This window comes from Epinephelus moara, chromosome 14 (genome assembly GCF_006386435.1).
Source record: "Epinephelus moara isolate mb chromosome 14, YSFRI_EMoa_1.0, whole genome shotgun sequence".
NCBI classification, from domain to species: domain Eukaryota; kingdom Metazoa; phylum Chordata; class Actinopteri; order Perciformes; family Serranidae; genus Epinephelus; species Epinephelus moara.
Window position 1 is genome coordinate 30,442,632 of NC_065519.1, and position 22,756 is coordinate 30,465,387.

General features: G+C 40.4%; 1 protein-coding gene across 1 annotated transcript in view; it reads right to left on the reverse strand.

Moving 5' to 3' along the window:
• Positions 1-22,756, reverse strand: part of babam2 (BRISC and BRCA1 A complex member 2) — a 126,463-nt gene that overhangs the window by 58,743 nt on the left and 44,964 nt on the right. The window lies entirely within an intron of this gene.

Here is a 22,756-nt window from a genome sequence, read left to right on the forward strand (position 1 = left end):
AGCAGCAGCAGGAGGCATCTGGCAGGACCACGGCAGCAGCACAACCACACACGTCACGCTGTCCAGGCACCGCTGCGATATGAGTTAACCTGAGAGACAGTGGAGCACAAAGGCTCCGGAAAAAGTGTCATCACCACTGAGATGACACATGCTGAGTAAATATGCTCCCTGATTGCATGTTTGCCATGACATCATGACGCAAGAGATGACTCATTTACAGTGAGGAATATGTTGTTTATCATGTGCAAACAATTATCAATTCACCAGCGTCACAGGCATGCTGTGGCATTAGTCACTGCATATGGTCCAACACCTAGTTATGATATGATGAGGCAAGACTTAATAGGCCAAATGTGTGTCATCATCAATGGTATGACTGCACTAAGGTGTCTCTGATAAATTGTCACCTCTGATGAGATTACTATCTTATTATGGCCGGCCGCGGTGCGTAAGAAAATTGAAATGGGAAATGGAACAAAACAAACGCAGAGGTGAGAGGATAGGAGCTGTCATAAAAGCAAAAAGAAAGTGAAAGAAATAAAAAGGTCAAAGAGCTCACGTTTTCGGTTGTTGCAAACCACCTCATCATGCGGTGAGGGTCTGGTGCCACTAGTCATGTGTCACAACAAGGAATGATGGAGAATGCCTGACTCCTCCACCTCGGGGCACGACCTTTCTGACAACCCGTCTGTCAATGCAGCACCAAGGTTGTTGCCGCAAGTGATGGGTCAGTGGATGGGAGTGCACTCACGGAGGTGAGGGCGTACAACACACAAAGCGATTGCCTGACGTATCCAAACAAATAACCAAAGCCTCTGACCTTTTTTCACTTTATTTCATTAACACTTGAGGCTTTACTACATATTCTGAATGCAAAGAGTGAAATCATCGATAATGTGACACATCTGAATAACAAGTCAATTTGGAAGCCCTGGACAAAAGCACAGGTGTTTTCAGCTATTCATCTTAATTACACCTCTGCTCAGGCTGAAACTCGGTGTAGCAATGCTGAAAATTATGCAACATAACCAGACAATATTTACTAACAAGAATTATAAAGTCTAGTCTCTGCAAATATTTGCAACACCAATCATTTACCTCCTTCAAAGCATACAGGACTGACAAATTTAAGAATGTGGGTTTAGTTTTGGTGTGAGCTCTGGACTGCTCAAACATATTTGAAGGCCAAAGGTCACCTTGGTTGGACTTTGACTAGAGATAGAGTTATTATCAGCCATGATATGCAGCATTTTCATTCATTGTCCGTAACTGTTTATCCTGTTAGAGGTCACCTGGGGGGTGGAGCCTATCCCAGCCGACACTGGGCAAGAAGCGGAGTATACCCTGGACAGGTCGCCAGACTATTGCAGGGCTGACACATAGAGGCAGACAACCATTCACACTCACATTCACATTCACACCTACGGACTTTTAGAGTCACCAATTAACCTGCATGTCTTTGGACTGTGGGAGGAAGCCGGAGTACCCAGAGAAAACCCACGCTGACACGGGGAGAATAAGCAATGATTATCATAATTATTTTTTTTTGGTTGGTTTTATATCCCCTAGCCGATAAAATAAATGAATTGAAAAAAAACCCCCCACTATTTTGACCCTGATGCAATTAATGTCCTGCCCACAACACTATCCGATTGGTTACCCATCCCGTGCCTTGACGGGCAAAGACGAATGCATTCGGGAACTGAAGCTGCTCCAGTGAGCAAAATGCGTGTGAAACGACGGCAGCAGATATTACTGATGTTGTCATGAACACTGCAATCGCCTTCTCAGAAGTTGCAGTAGCACTCAGTGTTTACGCTAGTAATGTTCTGCCATTAGGGATAGTGGTTACTGGATGTAACCTCAGTTGTCTGGGTATTAGAAGTTCATGAAGAGGAAGAGGGAGTGAGACGGTGCCTGGAAGTGAATGAGAGATGTGACCCATGACCTCATGATCATAATTTGGAAAAAAATTCAATGCAGTGAGGATAAAGACATTTCATACACCAGAAGTATGAAAAGCAGGCCACGTTGGACCTGCTGAGTCAGCCTTCACTCTGTCACTGTTAGTGGAGAATCAGTCCATGGTGTAGTTCATACACTTCACAGATAAAGCAGCTAATGTACAGCAACACTGGTCTTCAAAAAAGTTTTTGTATTGCATCATAACTCAACCGACAACAGGAATGGCTGACAAACAAAGGTAATTGTGAAAGGTTCTCTTTTGCAGCATTTAATTAAACATACAGTGTGCTTAAAGGCATTTAAACAAAGAGTTTGTGTCATTTTAAATTTTGACATTATGATTTACTGCAAATGTATTTCACTTCCAATCACAGGTTATCTATCTTATAAATGGTATCGGCACTGAAAAAAAACATATCGGTCAACCCTGGGACCTGAAAAACAGAAAGCTTCTTTAATGCCTGACAAATAGCGCTTTGTCATAAAGAACATCCTGTCTTGTTTGCAGTAAAAGCAGAGGTGTAGCAAATAACGCGACTCGGGTATGGCTCTTTTCCATTTGCGTGTGCTGTCCAAGTTAGGGCTGGAACATGCGTCTGTTGTTCATGTTTACATGCGTGTTGTCTAATGCGTGTTTGAGAACAAACAAAAGGAGGACCAACTCATAAAATTAAAAAAAAAAAAAAACTGCCGAAGCTGCCCTGCCCTGGCAGGTGCAACAACACAGGAGAGTGAGGGAGCTGTGTATCGAGCACAGCCTGCACATGCCCACACAGTCTTCACACGTCTTATTGATATGGCATAAGTGATATACTGCTGCATTTTAGTATTGTGTATCCTGTCCTGTTTGTCTCGTGTTCTAATTCATTGTGTGTGTGTGTGCTTTAAATATGACCTACCAAAGTGAGAAATGTGAAAGAGCTTTAAATTAACCCTGGTTTAATACTTCAAAATACAACATTTATGTTTACAAACAAACAATAAATAGATGAAAAAATGCAAAATTCTGTTTCGCCTTTAGACATATTGACAGAAGCACCTTCTCAGAAACTAAAAACAAGTTGAGCCAGCAGCAGGGAGCTACTGGAGTTTAACAGTAATAGTTATGTCATAACCCAAAGGTCAAGTTCAAATATTTACATTTGGCTCTCTGGGTGTTTCAGGGTGTGGGCATCACTAACCACAAATTGATATTTACTACAACATGGATAAAGTGCTCTCTGGTTTCCATGGGCTTTCTATTTTTAGGGCTTAGTCGACGGTTACAGTAGATAGAGCCGTCGACATGTCCAGTCATACCTATTCCAGGCGAAGTGCTGGAGTCATACTGTGCTGTAATTCATAATGACCTCACACTCTTTTTTTTTGCACAATAATGCCGGTAACATCAGTCTGATTAATTAGTACAGTGTGGTTTACTGCATGTTGTTACAGAACAGTGACAAAAGCAGAGCTGCAACTCCTGATTTAGACTTTTATCTGGTATCTTAAACAAACCATTTTTCAATATAAGCAGGAAATTTCTAGAGAACTGGAACTTCCAGAGAACTTAACTCTCCTCTGATGTTTGCTTAGGCCCAGACCCAATGTCAACCCGACACACTTAACATTCACACTTTATCATTTAAAGTGCCTCTGCAAGCTCGCAAGTGTAAAAAATACTGTATGAGAAATGGGACAGCTCTTGTTACATCAAGTTACCAGGGCAAAGTAAAATGCAAGGCTCATATTTCATATATGGTCACTGCTGTGAAATTCTGGGCCAATACTGATAATGGTATCCATACCTTAACCAACATTTCAAATAAAAATCAGGTGATACTGATGCTTTTGTTGTTGTTTAATTGTTGTTGGTGTTACTTATCACCCCTTTTCTGACAGGGAAACAAAAAAAAACTTAATGATAAAAGTAATTAAAAAACTGAACTTTTTAAAAAATCATTCAGCCCTTCATTACGCTGCCTTTGAATGAGCACAAATTTAATCATAGAAATTATGAAACAACCTTTAATATAACTTTTTTCAGTTCTTACAAAGCTTACAAATCTTTTTTTTGTGAAACATAAATTAAATTTAAAAGCCATTAGAAAAGCCCAAAAAATATATAAAATATAAAAAAAAAGAATCAATAAATACAAACAAAAATAGGTCTTTCTTTCACCTTTTGTAATTTTCATACAGAATAAAATGTTCTTGTGTTTCCATTAAGTACAAACCCACAGTAGACTGGAACATGGGCCTCTTTACAAAAGTAAAGTCTTCCCATCCAAAGCCCTTTTTAAATAGGAATTGTGCAAATTTGCAGGAAAGCCTTTCAGCATTGGCAGTATAAAAACAAAATCGGGGAGTGCACCAAAATGCTGCCTGCCTACTTTTGTTTATACAGAATGCGCCTTTTTCGGGCAATGGGGGGCATGAGCAAGTAACAAAACGTGTAGCTCAGCGTGTGACGTAAACAGTGACGTGGGAGGGAAGCCACGGCTGGTCAGTCCTTCGGGGATTCTCTCGTAAGTCGGCCCGTCCTTCACCGTCCCCTTCATCTGACGGTTAATGGCCTCTTCGTTTGCAGGGCAAGGAGGGCGCGCAATTCCTTGTCTCCCCAGTTGCTCATCTTTACAGTGTCTGTCAGGTTTGCGTTTCCCTCTTGCTACTAGCTGCTTGCTAATTCCTGCTATCAGCTGTTTCCTGTTTATCCACTGCCAGTGGCTCGCACATGCAGCGTCATCAACAGCTCCTCCCACAAGTCTTCAACAGCCCCTCCCGTAGCGGAAGGCCGCCTCGGTCTGTTTAAACTAAAAGGGTTCCGCCAATATGACTACCCTACGAGGCGGAAAATTGGGCACCTCGGATCAACTCGCCAATCCGGCTCTGTGTGTCTAAACGCTTGCAGCTTGCCGGCAAAACGGCCCAACATTCACGGAAAATCTGGCAGTATAAAAGGGGCTGAAGATGTGACAAGCACAACTGACCAGCAGAAAGCAAACATGACAACACAACACATGAAAATCAGCCGATATCGATGTTCGCCCAATTACTGCATTCCTTTTTCTTGCATATTTTTTGAATAAAGTAACACTATAGTACTTGTAATACTTGGTCAAAATGGATGACACCAAATCATCATAATGATGCCGTTATCCCTCATAGAATAAAGAACTAGACGCAGTCCTTCCTGATGTGTACCTGTCAACTTTTTTAGACCGTGGCTTCAAATCTCCTACTCACTCAGGTGCATCGCCAATGATTAATGAATCAACTTACTTTGAATCTGAATAAAATGAATCTGATTAATTAACATAAATGCTGTTAATATGACATGACATGTAATAGTTAAATACTTTCCACCAGAAAGGAGAGGTTGCAGAAGGAGGGAAAAAGCACCATTTGAGAGTTTAATTTTGTCTAATAATGACAGTTTTGCACGCAGTTTTGAAGGTCACAGATCCCTTTTTCACATCATAAATGCCAGTTGAGACAGAGATCTGCTTTTGGGTGACACAATTAAGTGGGGGCCCTGGAAATGGAACATGAAAGCTACAAATTTTATGAGGCTTTGAGCATGGAGAGCTCCAAACTGCAAAAAAATACTTAAATGTCTTCTATTTTCCAAACTAACTAATGTCCATACTTTTTCATGTAGACATACATAGAGAAAGCCTTATTTTTGCAGCTGCATTATGAATCAGATGCTTTCACTACAACAGGTGCTTTTCAGAAAGGCCTCAGAGATCAGTCAACATGCACTAATGATTAAAAACATTATTTGTTTACACACTAGTACGCAGGTGCTCTTTGATTTCAGCGCTACGGCCTCTGTATGACTGTTCTGTACTTTCTTCGTGACAGTCTGAAACATGAGTGAGATGAAAGCATGTTACTATTAACAGGAAGGACTTCATCCAGACTGCGTTTAACTGTCTCGTTGCGTAACGTTTTCTGCCAAGGTTGAAAGCCGTGGAGTGGCAGATGTTAAACCACCTGGCAGTGATCACAGCAGGGTTTTCAAATCCATAGAGCTTGTGGACAACACGAGTCAGATACAAAGTTCTGGACCTCAAACAAGGAGGCTTGATTACTAACTATTACAGACTTCAATCAATAAACCACAGGTACATTCAGCTCCAATGTCCTGCTTTCTAATCATGGCTGGTACACTTAAGACTGTGGGTACTTCAAGGTGGACTTGTTCTTGTTGTTTTTTATGGAAGGGAACAAATCAGCCAAGGACAAACTTTGTAGGAATTCTTGAACTCATGATTTTAATGGAGGATATTTTCATTAGCCGTGTGAAACTACTGACTGGGGAATTGCTAAAATGCTTTAAATTATGTCCTTACCTGATGGTGTAAGACTGCATTAATTACTCTTCTTATTTTTGTTAAGACTGTAGATAACAATTCGCTACTTAGGTAACCCTATCACATTTACAATTATCTTTTTAAAATGTCAATGATAATAAATATGCACTGTCCCTTTTACAACAGTTTAATGCAGTCTGTCAGAAATACACCAGAAGAACAGCTGGTGTCTCTGTGGTCAGTTCAAACCTCTGCGACAAAGGCACTGCATTTCCTGTTACTGCTTCACAGTAAACGCCACAACACGTGATTTGAATGTAAGAAAGTAAAAATCATGTTTGGATTAGCATTAAAGGCTGATTTATAGTTGGCTGTAAGCTGCGAGCATTTTGTGTGGTGGTGTGTCTGTGTCGCTCTGCAATTACGCCTCAAATGCAAGTTAATGGTGGTGCTTCTATGCCATTGTGTTAAGTTTCTGCAAAGTGCTGTGAAGTTTGTTTGATTCAACTGACACACCTAAAACACAGTTTGATAGCAACGATATTAAAAGAAAGTATAAAATTCAGCTCCATTATAAGTTACACTACTCACAGACAAAACACTTGCCTTTGCTGGGCACTTTATCCCCCAAGATACAACACGCTAACGTTATTAGCATAAGCCTATGGCTTTTTAGCTAGCATAAATTAGCCTAACAGCTAACAGCTTTTTCCTCTACTTAGATGAAGCCTTGGACAGAAACAACTACCAACAAAGGCAAAGTTACAAAATTTGGCTCCATTATAATCTATAAGATTCACAGACAAAACACTTGTCTTTGCCGGACACGTTTTCCCCACAGATACAACATGCTAACGTTATTAGCATAAGCCTATGGCTTTTTAGCTGGCATAAAATAGCATAACGGCTAACAGCTTTTTCCTCTACTTAGCTGACGCCTGGGACAAAATAAAATTTGGCTCCATTATAAGCCGAGGTTCACTGACAAAACAACTGTCTCCTACTAGACACATTTTTCCCGCATATAAAGCATGCTGACATTATTAGCATATGCCTAACACATTTCCCGCTGCATTAATAATCTTGCGGCTGGCGGACTTCTACTTGTTTTACTCATATGAAGCCAGGATACATCAGACACAATTTCAAATGCTATTTTGTGGGGGCTTTATTGTCTTCACAATTTATTGCTTCTTTTCTGTTAAATTTAAGTAAATGTGTAGTATGTGAGTACACAGGCCATATAACAAAACAAAACAAAACAGGGTTTCCTTTTGCGCAAATTTTTATAACCTTATAACTTTAACAATGAATTCCCAGTGGATAGATAGTGCATTCCTAATTTATTTTTTTTTTTTATTCAAATATTGAGTCAAACATTCAGAAAAACAAACATTGCAGGCAATAGTAAAAACGAGCATGTAATGGTATCTATATCTTTAATTAGTCCTTTCTATATCACAGAGGACCAGGTCCTCTCACCCTGAAATCAACACTAGGGCTGATGTAACACTTACGTTAGACACTAACCCACAACCCACTGGCCCACTGTATCCTTCTCTTTTGCAACTGTATCCAAACTCTTGCAACAGAGGAGTTTCAGTTTGCTGCGCCAGCAAACTCAGGAGATGGGTGTGCATTTCCTGCCATCAGTTAGAACTCCAACAAGTAGCAGATACTACCCATATTTGGCATCATTTGATAATGTTACTGATTGGAAACAAGCCATTGGAAATATATATCAACTAATGATAGAAACATTAATCATATTATTTTTTAAATGATTAAGATATGAAGATAAAATAATATCTTGAAGGAAAAAAAAATATTTTAACACTTTCTACTCTGACTTCTTATTTCTGTTTAGAGCTGTTAAGCCTGACATTTAAATTCATCTTCAAGAGCATACCAAGCTATAATACATCCACCATTTAAAAGCCACATAATTGTTTATCTGCGTGGAAGCATTGGCTGGCCTTTTCAGATTTCAGTGGTACACTGCATTAGTGAAGCCCAAACTGGCAATTACTTGACGATGTCTTTTGGGCAACTTGCTTTCCTACTAAATGCCATGTCTCTGTGCTATACAGATACGCCATCACTCAGCAACAGGACTTTCAAAAAGCACTATGAAAACAAAATGAATGCATCTTGATATGCTTTGGTTTACCCCTAATTTATTCAAAACATAGCTGAGGATTAACTTTGCGTTTCCAGTACTGGAAGTAGTAAATGTAAATTTCAAATGAGATATTAAAACATACAGTATGCACATTTCAAAGAGAGTCCTATGACAGAGCAGAGAGCATACTGTCTCTGGGAAAAGTGTCTTGGCTTCACACCCCACAAGTAACAGGACAGTAAATCTTCACTAACAATACTGCCAACCTTTACTGTATCTGATTCATCTAAAAATACATTTATGTGAGCATTAATATTTTTTGTGACAATGAAAATGTTCTGCCGATATCAAGAAATTCTTAATGCAACCATACAAAGATGAACTTTTGCACATGAAAAAGGTAAAAAAAATAAAAAATAAATAAGTATCCCAAACAGCAGAACAGTAAAATCTGTTCAAACTTGGGGACTAAATTATTTTATTTTTGTTATTAGATATCTAACATCGTGTACTAATACAGATACAGCAGCACCAGTTAGAAGCTGTGCAAACGAAAGGGATGAGACAGAAGAGGCAGAACTGAGGCAACGAGCAGAACACTCTAGGCATTATGGGAGTAACCTGCAATTATTTTATAGCTCTTAAGATTCCTGAGCTCTTAGTCAGTGTTTACCGTGCAAGGGCACGGCAAGGCCACAAATTACAACCACTTGCTTTGGCACCAAATGCTCAACAGTCACGCACAGGCCCGAGCTTTCTCTCCAAGTGGCAGACAGGCCGAGAATAGAAAGACAAAAAGGTAATGGACGGAGGGTGGCCATTAGATAATTTTTTTGTTTTTCCTTTTGTCGCGTGTTTCCAGAATTGGTAACACGACAGTCTTTTTGGACTACATAATCCAGTAACAGATGATTCTATTCACTCAGCTGAGTGACAACAGCTCTTTTAAACTGATATGGAGCCATGTGGCCAAAACCACAGCCAGCAGGTCAAACCAACAGAAGAATAAGGCAGTCAAAGTGCACAGCAGACACAAGTGCCATTGAATTCTGTGCTCTGGTTATGACACAACAAATGACACAATGGACAGTAGAGACTGCACGACCAGCTGTAATGGCTGATTAAGGGCCATTTTAATCATAGCCTTAATGGATCTTTAATGATGGCTGCTGTTTGTGTGTGTGTGTGTGTGTGTGTGTGTGTGCGTGCGTGTGTGTGTGTGTGTGTGTTGTGACCACAAAATTGTTTTCCAGGTCTGTTCAGAGAATTGTGAAAGACTCATCATGTGACGCAGCGGGCTATCTTCAGCCACGACTTCTCCAAAAGCTCAACTGCCTTGCAGTTTAGGACGTAAGCTGGACAAAAAACCACAACAACTAAGGCCTCATGAGTGGTTGAGAAAGGAGTGACAATTATGTGGCAACCGGAAAGGTAAGGTAACCGCAGTTGCTGCAAACAGGTTTTTGGCTTATCTCTTGAAAAGCTGTGGTAGCCACCATGTCCTCAAAAAAAAAAGGGAAAAAAAAGAAAATTTGGACAAACACACAAACAAGTTTGAATGCCAGCCTGGAATACCCAAAAGGTGCTCCGTCGCCAGTGGTGATTCAGCGGTGTAGGCCGTCACATAAGTGGCTTTGTGTCACTCTCCAACTCTCTTAATCTGGGTTTGGTGTTTTTAAAGGAGCAGTCATATGCTCAGGTTGATAAGGCTGAGAAGCACGACACTTTAAATGCCACTCTGGAGGATTTTTACTGTTCAGTTTTCCCTCCATGGTTTAATGTGATATGGGCACAATCTGTAGATGTCATGTTTAAGTTCAAGTAATTCTGACAGATTTTTACTGAACAGCTATGAACAAGTTATAGAGACTTCAGGTTAATTTTGAACTTTGAACTTTTGAACTTAATGCAAAGGACTGTACCAAAATCAGAGAGTAAAGCATTATAGTTGAAAGTCCTGTGTTGAGACAACATGTTACAGATCAGGGGAATTTGCTGTCTTTGCCAAGAGGTGTGATTGACAGCGATGATATTTATTGTGAAAGAATAACTCTGAAAACTGTGAATTACATAACATATCCCAAAAAACCCTTAAAGGCTCCTTGTGCGACATTCAGCCATTAGTATGGCAGCAAACCCCTATTAGCTATGATAGGATGTAATGGAGTAATGGCGTCCTTAGCAAGGAATGAAGTCATGCTACCTCTCTTTGTAATGTAATCCCAGTTTATCTGTTCTTTGTAGTGGTAAGCAGGTCCAGCCGTGTGTACATGTTAGTACATGTTAGTCTGTATCCCACTGGCTAACTCATTGCCACTGCTTTTCACTGTGCTCATATGGCGGTTATTGCTGATATTGAGACGACTTTGTAGCACCCGTCCTCCAGTTCCATCAGATTAGCACCGTTAGCTCCGTCAGCACTGTCGTCTAGTGCTGTTTATGGAGTTATTACCATAAGCTGCTAGCCACCGGCTCAGCCACCTACATATTTATCAAAAACACATAAGTTCTGAATTTTACGTAGAGCTAATACCTAAATGTGCAAATATCCAAATAATTCATTTCCATTTCCATGGATGTACAAAGAGAACTGGATGATGTGTTCCTAGATGGGCTCATACTAGACCTGAACAACCAATCCATTCATCTGTTAGATGACGGACAATAGAAAAATAAAACAGAAAAATTATATCATCATAATTATTATGATTATTATTACACTAGATTACATAAGTCTATTTTATATCACTGTAAACTAAATATTTTTGAGTTTTTGATTGTTGGTTGGACAAAACAAGCAACATAAAGATATCATCTTGGTCTTTCTGATGAGCATCTTTAACTTTTTTTCTGACATCTTATAAAAAGACAGATAACTGGTGATGAAAATATTTGCTTGTTGCACCCCTTGCTCATACCACGTGTGCATTCATGAACAGCACAACATAATATACTGAGTTTTTACTGCTTTTTATTTCATAATGGTTCTTTTTGGACTCAAGTGTTGTGTGACCTGCAATTCTATGCTGCGGTCAACATACCATAATCACCACACAGCTTTCCACTGCTCCTGAGGGCTTGGTTAAGTGCCTGGTGCCTTAATGCATGTTAGCTTAATGTATGACACCTAAATTACTTTTCATTCCTTTCTGCGCAGAAACCTCTCCAACTGAGCACACTGACAAACCCTGTACATCTGCTGTATATACCGTGTTCATGTCACAATAGACTGGTGAAATTATTTCTATTTCCTTAGGTTATATAGCAAATCATTACTATATGTGACTGAAAGCAGTGTGAATACTCTGCTTCACAACAACTGTAACAGAACTAATACAATAATTCAACTACTTTCAGTGCATGCATTAAAATCCAAGCACAATGTTATGATATTCATAAATCTTAAAGGAAGACTGTATTATTTTCAATATCACATTTAATGACAAATATGTAGCATTAGTCAAGTTCACTGTAAACTCAGAACCGGATGACAAGCATTCATTAATTCATTGTTTATCTGCAAACATGCAGATTATTGCTCTAATAACAGGTCCATTACTTGGTCATGACTGATTGCTGTTAATGTTCTTGATCTATTTTAAACTCTCACTTTGAGACCCAACACATCAGCCAATAAAGAAATACATAGAAGTGAAGAGTGGGATGCTCAAACCTATTGATTGGAATAAAAAACACATCTTAATCAGCCCCTGAATTAATCAAACGCTGACCTCATGCAATAAGTGACGCTTCCTGTTTTATCCTTTCATAACCCATTAAACTCTGAAACTGTAAGAAACCTTAAACAGGCTATAGGTTATGTTTTTTTTTTTCATTTTAGTGGTGGTGTGGAATAATGCAGAGAATAAAAGAGGCAGCATCTTTAAGAGGAGGTTAATCATTCAAATGACATTTCAAACTCGGTACTGCTGCATGCCCTCGGGCAGTTCAGTATGTAAACAACATGAGCGCTGAACAATGATTTGCATCCGTCTGACATCACACACCACACCCGCATAGATATATATACGTAGATGCCGCATTCAACGGTGCTCCTCATTGGAGCGATACGTCAACGCTAATGCATGTATGTCTATTGAGGCAGGAGATTATTTATGATTAAAATCATCATTACTCGCTGAACTCTCAACCGATTTTCATGCGGTTTGGTTTGTTACAATTGTCAGACATGTAGTTATGATACAGGATACTTGGTTAAATAAAAAATGCAGCTTTTCATACCAAAATATTTGATCTTATGTAGATAAAGTAACAGTAATAGTTCTACAACACATTTAAACTAAACTTTCCCCATGTAATAAATATTCTTTTTTCTTACTAGATGTACAATGCCCACCATGATGTCATTTAATTATTAATTTTGACTATAAATGTTTATTCACATTTCACACAATGTGCAAAAAATAGTGTATCAGCAGGGTTGTGCCGAGCTGCAGTGTAGATTCTGATTAACAAATGTTGGTTTTGTACAAGTGAAAATAAATGACTTAGAGCTGCATGTTTACACAAAATTTTGCTTTAATCTCATATGTATAACACCACAGTGCTCATGGGAGCCTGGACACAGAACTGTTTACATTATTAGGTCATATTTACAAAAAATACAGTGTACAGTAGCTAGTATTATTTTTAGGAGTCTGCCCAGTCCTGTCGAAGTCCTCAGGTCTGAAGTGACAGCTGCAGATGACTGAGGAGTCACTCGGGACAAAGTCCTTTCTCCTCACTGCTGCTACCCATGCCCGTCTCCTATCTGTGTTTTTTGGGAAACTACACACAAAATAAGTGTGTCAGAAAAACGCAGTTCCACATAATTTGTAGTTACAATTCAGGCCACAAGTTAACTACTAACGTTATACTGCGTTATGTCACGTTGGTGCCATGAAACAGATAGTTGACAATTTGGAATAACACATACACCGACATAGCTGTTTGACAAAGCATCATAATTTTATAAGTAATATTATATAAATGTTAACCCTTTTTCTTTAAGTTGTGTGACATAGTGTTAGCTTAATTTGGCATTAGGACCAGACCAGGACAGTTACTTTACTTGATTAGCTTAAAAGAAGGATCACTTTTTCAGATATATATCTCATTAAACATGTTCATAACAGTAAAATATTGTAAAACAACTTCTTACCTGTGGAATGTTATTCCCTTCTGCTTGTTTTTAACACTTCTTTCGTTCGTACACCCAAATGCAGAGCAAAAATTTGGCATTTTTGCCTAGTCTGACATGGGTCTGAACGGTCAGAGCACCTAGGCAAGATGGCGGCGGTATTGACGCATCCCACAAGCCAGGGTGCGTCATCTATGTATATGTATCTATGCCACACCCGGCGCACTAACGTCTCATACCTCCTACATCAACTACACGCATACACAGCTCCACACACACACAAGCCACACACATCAGGCTCAGCCTGTAATATAAGGCTATTTAGTTTGTTTAATAAAAGGACAAGGTATAGACCTGTTCTATAGGAAAGGTAACCTTAAATGACTTCTGTTGTGATCCAATATGATGGTAGGGGAAACACAGCCGTATGATATCAAACTTTGTCAGACGAGACTTACCAGCAGTTACTATTACCATGCTGCTGTTATCAATAAATAACATCTAACATCTAATAACATATCTAAGTACTACTGATTTATGTCAACTATTGTAATATCCAAAAATGTGAGACTGATATCTTTTTTTCCTATTGAAAACTGGGCAAATGTGCAAATGCAAATGGACAAATTTCTCTGACTTAATGGTTTTTCAAAAAGAACCCTGGGAGGACCTCGACAACAAGCAACTGGACTGTTGTTCAATTCACAGAAAATAATCACAACTTAAACTGCATTTGCAATATTAAGTTGCTAATACATTTTCCTCAAATGTTTCAGCTCTGGGTGGGGCACAACAGTGGTGCTGACATCAAAACCTTTCCCTGACATTCAGTGCACTGTTCAAACCATTTTAAAATGAAGCACTCTCATTAATTTTCCAGGTGTGACCACGGTTGAATAATTACACACAAGAAAACATGCTTGTCGTCACAGGCCTTGACTCTTATATCAAGAGGGCTCTGCAAATACAGTGAGACTGCGACGGGCAGCCAATCCCAGCAATACCCTCAATCTGTCCGTAGCTCCCCCACTGTCCCCCTGGGGTGGAGGGGCTGCGCTCTCACCCTCCTGCTACTGAGGTGGAAGACAGTGCCATTGTTAAACGCTGCCCCGAGGAGTGCCAGGAACATGTTTTAAGAGGATCATTAGGTGGAAATTTTCACGTTTTCTCCCCCTCTGTGAAGTATTTACTGAGGCTGATTTGCAGCCTCAGTATGCAGCTTTGGAGCAGGAAATATTATTGGAATGACAAAAGTCAAAAACCACATGGCCTCCACTTTACTTTGAATAATATCTGATTATAATCACGATCTTAACTTGCAAAGACAAGTCAAAATGGAAGTGAGTGTGTGGATTTTTTTTGGTTCCAGTTTAACTACGATTGGTGTATTTAGGTTTTATTTTTAATTTCTCATTCATTAAAAAAAGACTGTTTAGAAGATGATTTTCTTATGGCTAATTCAAGAGTTGATATTTGGATAAAAGACCAAAAAACAAGACAGGACATGAAAGGGAAGTACAGAAATAATCGAGGCAGTGACGCTGGCACAATAAATGAAAAGACAGAACGATAGCCCAAGGCTCTGCTTCACCCTGACACTCCCCTGTCAGTTGCTGCATGTGGAGCTGCGAAGGTTAAAGTGTGTGTGTGTGTGTGTGTGTGTGTGTGTGTGAGTGTGAGTGAGTGGATGGGGGGAGGGGCCGAGGACGCAGGACCAAAAATAATTAGAGTAAAAATAATTAGACGTAAGTGCTCTTGTTGAAGCATGCACAGCTTGTACAGACAAACCAAGGATACAAGGATGCCCAACAACCCTCCCTCAGGTCAGTTTTGAAGGAAGTTAAATTGACCTGGGGCAGTGGGCTACTGGTTGCCGGGCATTGGAGAGGCTTGGCTCAAAGAAAATCTTCAAAAATGTTCAAATACAAATCTGGCCTTAAAGCAACAGTTTTGGAAAATAGGCTTATTTGCTTTCTGGTGGAGAGTAAGATGAGAAGATTGACGCCACTCTCATATATGTTAAAGACTACTGCCAGCAGCTGGTTAGCTTAGCTTAGCACAAAGACTGGAAACAGCTAGCCTGACTAATTTACATGTTATATCTCATGTTTTATCTGAACAAAACCTGAAATGTAAAATGAACATTCGGTATTTCTAGAGAGTTGTGTGCCAGATTACTGCAACTGCTCAGCGTTTCAACCTGTTTCCAATCTTTGTGCTATACTAAGCTAACCAGATGCTGCCTGTAACCTTATATTTAACCAACTGACGACCTTCGAGGCTGAAAAATTAAGCCAACAAGGAAGTGCAAAAACTGCAGTACCTCTAATGGCCACCTGAGGCTGGCTCTAGAAGCAAGTCAGTTCCCATAGACCCCCATGTTAAAATGCCCAACTTTACAGCAGAAATAAACGTGATGACAGCCTGGTACAAAAAACAGTTTTGGTTTCTATAGCCTATTTCCCCATTTATAAAGGGGGTGAATCTTTATATAACTCAACCGTTCAAATGTTATTAAGGCTTAAAGTTACGCATAATCAAGGGTGTGGCCGCTTTGAGTGACAGGTGGGTGCCATCCGTTGGTTAGGTAATGTAACCATGGTGTATGGAGTATGGGCATAGCCATAGTTGTCTATTTCAGTGTGTTTTCAGTTAATGATAATTGATTTTAATGTGTTGGTCGCCTCAAAAAGTCTTGATCAGACTTTGGTTGTACCCTCTAAAGAGTTGGATAACTATTTTTTTTCTGGTAAGAACATTTTGTTTCAATGGTTTTATGCCTGTTTTTTGCTAAGACAAATTAGCATTAGCATTATTACGGCATAGTGGTGCAGTGGTTAGCATTGTTGCCTCACAACGAGAGAGTTCGAGCCCATGGTGGGGGAACCCTTCTGTGCAGAGTTTGCATGTTCTCCCCATGTCAGCGTGGGTTTTCTCCGGGTACTCCAGCTTCCTCCCACAGTCCAAAGACATGCAGGCTAGGTTAATTGGTGACTCTAAATTGACTCTGAATGTGAGCGTGAATGTTTGTCTGTCTCTATGTGTCAGCCTTGTGATAGTCTGGCGACCAGTCCAGGGTGTACCCTGCTTCTCGCCCAGTGTCAGCTGGGATAGGCTCCAGGCCCCCCGTGACCCCTAACAGGATAAGCGGTTACAGAGAATGAATTAATTATTATCATAGTTAAACATGGCTATAAAAGCATTGTCCTAACCAAGCTAGCAGCTTCAGTTAAGGTTAGCTCCATACTCTCGTTCAAAAACGGTCACTTCTGGCTCCAAAAATCCAAGATGGTGACGGCCAAAATGCCAAATTGAGGTTTTGGAGTGGAAGTCACGGTGGCATGATCCATTATTTCATACGGTCTATGTATTTCACAAACAGATCCAATCAACGTCCCAAATTTAAGCAAATTTCCCAAAATGCTGAACTATTCATTTAACTGTGCTGAAAATGTGTGCCAACAAGGATGAGATGTACTACAAACTAACCTGGAGCATCACCGTCCAATTAAACATGCAAAATGTATTCTACAGTCTAAAAAAATCCATAATTAGACTGGGCCGAGCATCGGGGAAATCAGAGACAGTAAACACTAAGTGTTTTTTTAGCAGTGAACATTCCACATGTGGGCTTTATAAAGATCCATACTGATATTCCTCTGTTCACTTAAATAAATGCTCGTTTTGCAGTTAATACAACTCTGTTAATTTTTCAGGTTTTGAAAACACTATTTGGGAATCTTTAAACTTGACAGAAATACAGAACAAAGTTGATATCAGTTTATTCGTAAGACTTGGGTCACCTGAAACATCCTATTGGATCAATGACAGCGTCTTGAGGCTCAACCACACACACACACACACACACACACACACACACACACACACACACACACACACACACACACTGCAATCGCTTTGGAGCTGGTGACATGGGCCAGTGCTTGTGGGGGAAACAAAGCTCAAGTGAAGCGAGAGCAGAGGGCTCAGTCACAAATGTGGCATCGCTCCATGCTGATCAGTGTGGACATTTAGAGGCAAGCCGCTGCTGCACATATATGCGCTCTACAGAGCAAGGATGGATGGACACACAGCCCAGTGAAATGCAAAAAGGACGTCTTTTAACCAAAAGGTCATGGCTGTAATTAGAAAAAAAAAAAGATCAGCTATTCTCTGCATTGAGGAGGATCCTGGAGTAGCATGATGCCGTATAAGAATGTATGATAGAACTCTAGTTTTATGCTGTAAAAAATCTAGGTATGAATATCCAATCTTATCTGATGTTTCTCTTATAACCTTCCAGAATGAATGTGTTAAGGAGACCACAAATGTGACATTGTACTGCAGCCGCCAACCGCGTTACAAGACCTCAGCAATGGGAACAAATATCCTATACAGTGAGAGGTCAAAGGCCAATGTTAAATGAGAGGGTATGAGTAAAAGCAACTTCAAACGGGTGACAACACAGAGGTCAAGGTATGATCAAAGGATGAGACACTAAAACGGTGCCCAAGAGGACCACGTGCCCTTTAAAGAGGAAGAAAACTGCCAACATCCATCTGTGTGCATTTCAGTATCTTCCCTTCATCTCCCACTCTTTCATTTTGACTATGACGGGCTGCCCCCTTTAAAAATAAATAAATAAATAAATAAATAAATAAACTTGCATTCCTCCCCCCTCCCCGAGGCTGGGCAGTGCATGCAGGAAGGTAAACATGTCCACTGTGGTGAGCTCAGACCACGCGGATGCTTCGCTCCAGGTAACAGTCGTCCTCCACAGCTCTGCGCCCACCAGCAACATCTCGGCATTCACTAGCAGTGCAGAGTAGCCTATGTCTGAACAGATTTCCGCTTCAGTGCCAAACCTTCCCTCCTCAAGCAAGGACATCCATGGATTTGATGAGGAGGTTGATTCAAATCAGGGTCAACAGTCTGACCTCTACCTACAATACCTGGCTGATGGCTTATACTGTATTCCGTCTGAAAAGCATCACCTTTTTGATTTTGTGTGTTGACTTTTGTCAAGAAAGACCGGCTATTAAATGGGTTTTAACTCACTGTGAGGACTTAATGGGTATTCAGACTGAAAACAGCCCTGCATTATGAAAATTCAACGAGCTGCTACTGGTGAAAGGATGAAATTTGATGGGGGAAGTTCAATTTTAGTAACAGATCTACAGCCCACCGAAACACTGCAGAGTGGTTTATAGTACTACGAGACAGGACACAGTGACAACTTTATCTTTCTTTCCAACTTTATCTCACAGTAGAAATCAACACTCATTTAATCTATGAAGAACTTGCGCTTTCAGATATTTGAAGGGCCAGCACAGTGCCTTAACAGGTTACATTACACCGCATTGCAGCAACAGTTGAGACAGATTAAACTTTTGTGCCAGACAAACCTGTTTTTTAGGCAGACTCTCTGGAGACAACACAGCGGTCTCATTAAAATGGATGAAATGATGCAATTGTCTGTCTGTGTTGGTATTCTTTTGCACAATAAAAACAAATCAAACAAACAAACAGTGAATCTCCTTATCAAATCTTTCCTAAAAACTGTCAGATTTACTAAGTAAATGCTTTTGAGCAAATCTTTGTTAAGGTTGCAGCCACAATCTGCATGTATTTAAAGCCTGATTTACCAAGGCAGCAGATCATTGCATGGTCAGGTGTCAGGGGAAGGAGAGCTTAGGAAGTGCGGTTGAGTACTCAGAAAAGGAAAATCAATTGAAATCAAAGAATCATTTGTAATCTTGATTACCAAATACTTACTTTGGCGGAAAAACTAGAATACTGCAATAAATTTAGGGAAGTATTCAGTATACATCTAATCACCAGTACACAAGAGAGAGCGAGAAGTGACCATATTTGAATAAGAGGGTGGAGCTGTGGAGGAGGGAGGAGTGGATCGGACTAAAAACCTGAAGACACCCCCATGATAGTAACTTGTCAATCACAAGGTATCATTGCCTGAAAGCATACCCTGCTTTATCGTCCATTATACTCTACATGGGAATTTACATAATGGAGATTATTTTGTATTGAAGAAGACTTGAAACTAGCGATTAAGACCATAATCTCATTAGGAAAATGTTACTGTGGTAATAAATCATGTGAGAAGTAGGGTCATTTTCGCAATTCATTTTGCAAGCAATGGAGTTGCCCCCTGCCGACCAATAGAAAGAAAGCCCATTTAAGGCATTCTGCAACTGCCTCCCCTTCTGGTGGACCACCATGGGACCTTATTTCAGAAAAAATGTGAGCGGTACTTAACGACGAGAGACAAAAAACTAGCAGTCGTCTTTGAATTGTGCCATAAATTACACATTTGACGTTTGTCAATTTAAAAGATTATTTTGCAAGTCAAGAAAGTTGTATTTTGTTTTTAAACTGCTGAACTATATGACTGTGGAAATATGTAATCAGAGTGACTGCATAGGCCATGTAAGTGAAGTCATAACTTTCTCGGTCGCTAAAGCTAAAATGCCTGTGTGTATCACATTGGGATGTACTCACATGAGCAACAGGTATTACTAGCTCTTCCCCGGCTGATAAAAGGACCAGAAGTCGCTGGATAAAACCCATCAGGTACGATAACGTTTCATTCGCGTGTGGAACTTCGCTAAGTAGCTAGGTAGCTAGCTGGTGTTGGAGACAAGAGATATAATTCACTGAGAGGTTTCATACAAAACTAAATGTTTAACAATGGTAAACCTTATGTGTGTAACTCATGGCAAAATTCAAACATGATCTGAACCTTTTTCCTCTTTTGCCATTGACTACCATGCATATTTTCTCCAGAATAAGGTCAAATGGGGGACAGTAGAAGGAAAGGTATCACCTCTCCATTGGCTTCATTTTTCAGAACCAAAGAAAACCCCTTGATTCAGAAGCAAAAGGGAGATGAAGTGATATAATAAGACAAATCAAAGACACAAAGGGCACCGCAACAGGTAAAGGGACAGAGACAGAAAGAGCAGCAGATCCAGCAGTTCAGAGCAGAGCAGGTGGAGGTGGATAGTGTTGATATGGATATCAATACTGAGGTAAATGCAGCCATACACACTCTTAAATGACTTAACTAAAGAAAGTCAAGCTCCAGCCTTGTGCAACTGTTTAATAAATACGATGCAAGTTTGGGGCAGAATGCGTCAAATCTGTGCCTGAAAACCCGGTGCAAAGCTGCAACAAACCTGTGCCCTGTGTGTCAGATAGTTTCTACCTTATACTGTTCTGTCATGGGCTGTGGCTTTTGAGGCCAGCACTTTCAAACACACAAGACCTTCATGTTAATCTGCTCAGATGGAGTCATTCTTGGTTGGTTGCAACATTGACCCACAGGCCGAAGATAACTGGTAACGCAAGGCACGCATTCACACACAAAACTCCATGTGTAATCACTCAAATGGAGCAACCATGTTTAGAAATTATTTTCAATTTAACTACTTTGTGGTTGCCGTGTTTCTTTATATATAGGCTATATCTGTCTGCTCAGTCAGGAAGTACTGTAGGAGTGGATTAATTGCACTTGAACTGCTCTGCCACAGTATGGAATTACTTGCAGTGCAGAAATATGCAATGCACAAAATGAATTGACTTCAGACGGCATTCTCACTGACAGAACTAATTGCCTGACAACTGTCAAACTGAAAATTCAGGTCATCGGTTTGGCGTACAGTACATTCGTGTTCTTAGAGTCCAGCCTATATGCTGCATAATCCCGTTCCTCAGGAATGCGTAGGAGGACAAGGTGTGGGCTGATGTTCATTACTTTCCTCTCTGCGAGTCGATACTCTTTCTTAGTCTTCAAGTGCTCCCATGGTGATACTATGTATACCCAAGCTGCCAAATACAGCATAATACTGTGAGTGTGTGTGTGTGTGTGTGTGTGTGTGTGTGTGTGTGTGTGTGTGTGTGTGTGTGTGTGTGAAGCAAAGAACATGATATGATTAGGGTGACAGAAATGTACATCCATATCCAAGACTTCGTCTCTAATAAAATCACTAAATATTACAGAGGGTTCTTCTTTGACAACATTGTGTCAATGGCTACACTGCTACCACCACCCACTGGTTAAAGGTGTCAGTGTGTCTGCCTCGTTTTTTGAAAGCCTCTGCACAGAAACCTCCAGCAAGTGACAGCACGCTTGCTTGAAAAAAATGTCACCAATAGAGCTCCCCTCGGGGCTGATTCTAGAAACTTTCCTGCCTCAAGACACTCAGGTAAAAAAAAAATAAATAAAAAAATTCTATCATGACCAGCAACGCAGCTGTGGAATGTAACTTTGACATTGGATGAGTCCACTCAAAGCCCGCAGAGAGAGATGAGTCTGGGTGCTCCAGGTCTGAGAAACATGGGGACAGAGGCTGATGTGAGGCTGATGATGGTTGCTGTTTCCCTTATGTTTACCATCATTTCCCTTCACAAACAGAGGCCGGGCTGGAAAAGGCCAGAGAGTCAGGGCCTCCAGCGTGCAGGCAGTAGAAGATGGGGGGAGCGACAGAGAGTGAAAAGAGAACTGGAGATAAGCGAGAGAGTGAGAGAGGGGTAAAGGCAATCACTGATGAGTGAGAGAGAGAGAGAGAGAGAGAGAGAGTGTGTGTGTGTGTATGTTCGGGCTAAGCTTCCTCCAGACACCACGCGGCTCAGAGCAGATCGAGAGTGACGGCTTGCTGATTAGTCAACTCGCAGCCCCCAAGACCGGAGTCTGCATACACGCGCACAAACACACACACACACACACACACACACACACACACACACACACACGCGCGCGCACACATAGTTGCATAGCAGTTCATTTAAATAAACCCTGCTATTATCATTGCATATAGACACACATACATGTAAACAAAAGACAAACAAAAGTGCAGAATGTAAACAAAAGAACACTCATATCTAAGTAGGCTCATGTCATCACAAAATCTATTTTGAGACTAATAAGTCTGCAGCGCTGTAAGAGAGGCTGTGATCATGTGACCCATGTGCTGCAGACTGTTCTCCCTCATGTAAGAGATGAAAAGAAGGAAGCATAGACTGTATAAAATAATAATGGACGTAGCCACCGCAACATCAACCATTGGTGTGTGGACTCCTGTTTTGAGGCCTTAAGTTTGGCATTTTGGCTGTCGCCATCTTGGATTTTTTAGAGTCATATTTGGACCAGGAGCTGGAGCTAACCTGAAGGCTAACAGCTAGCACCGTGCATTTACAGCTACAATTAACTAT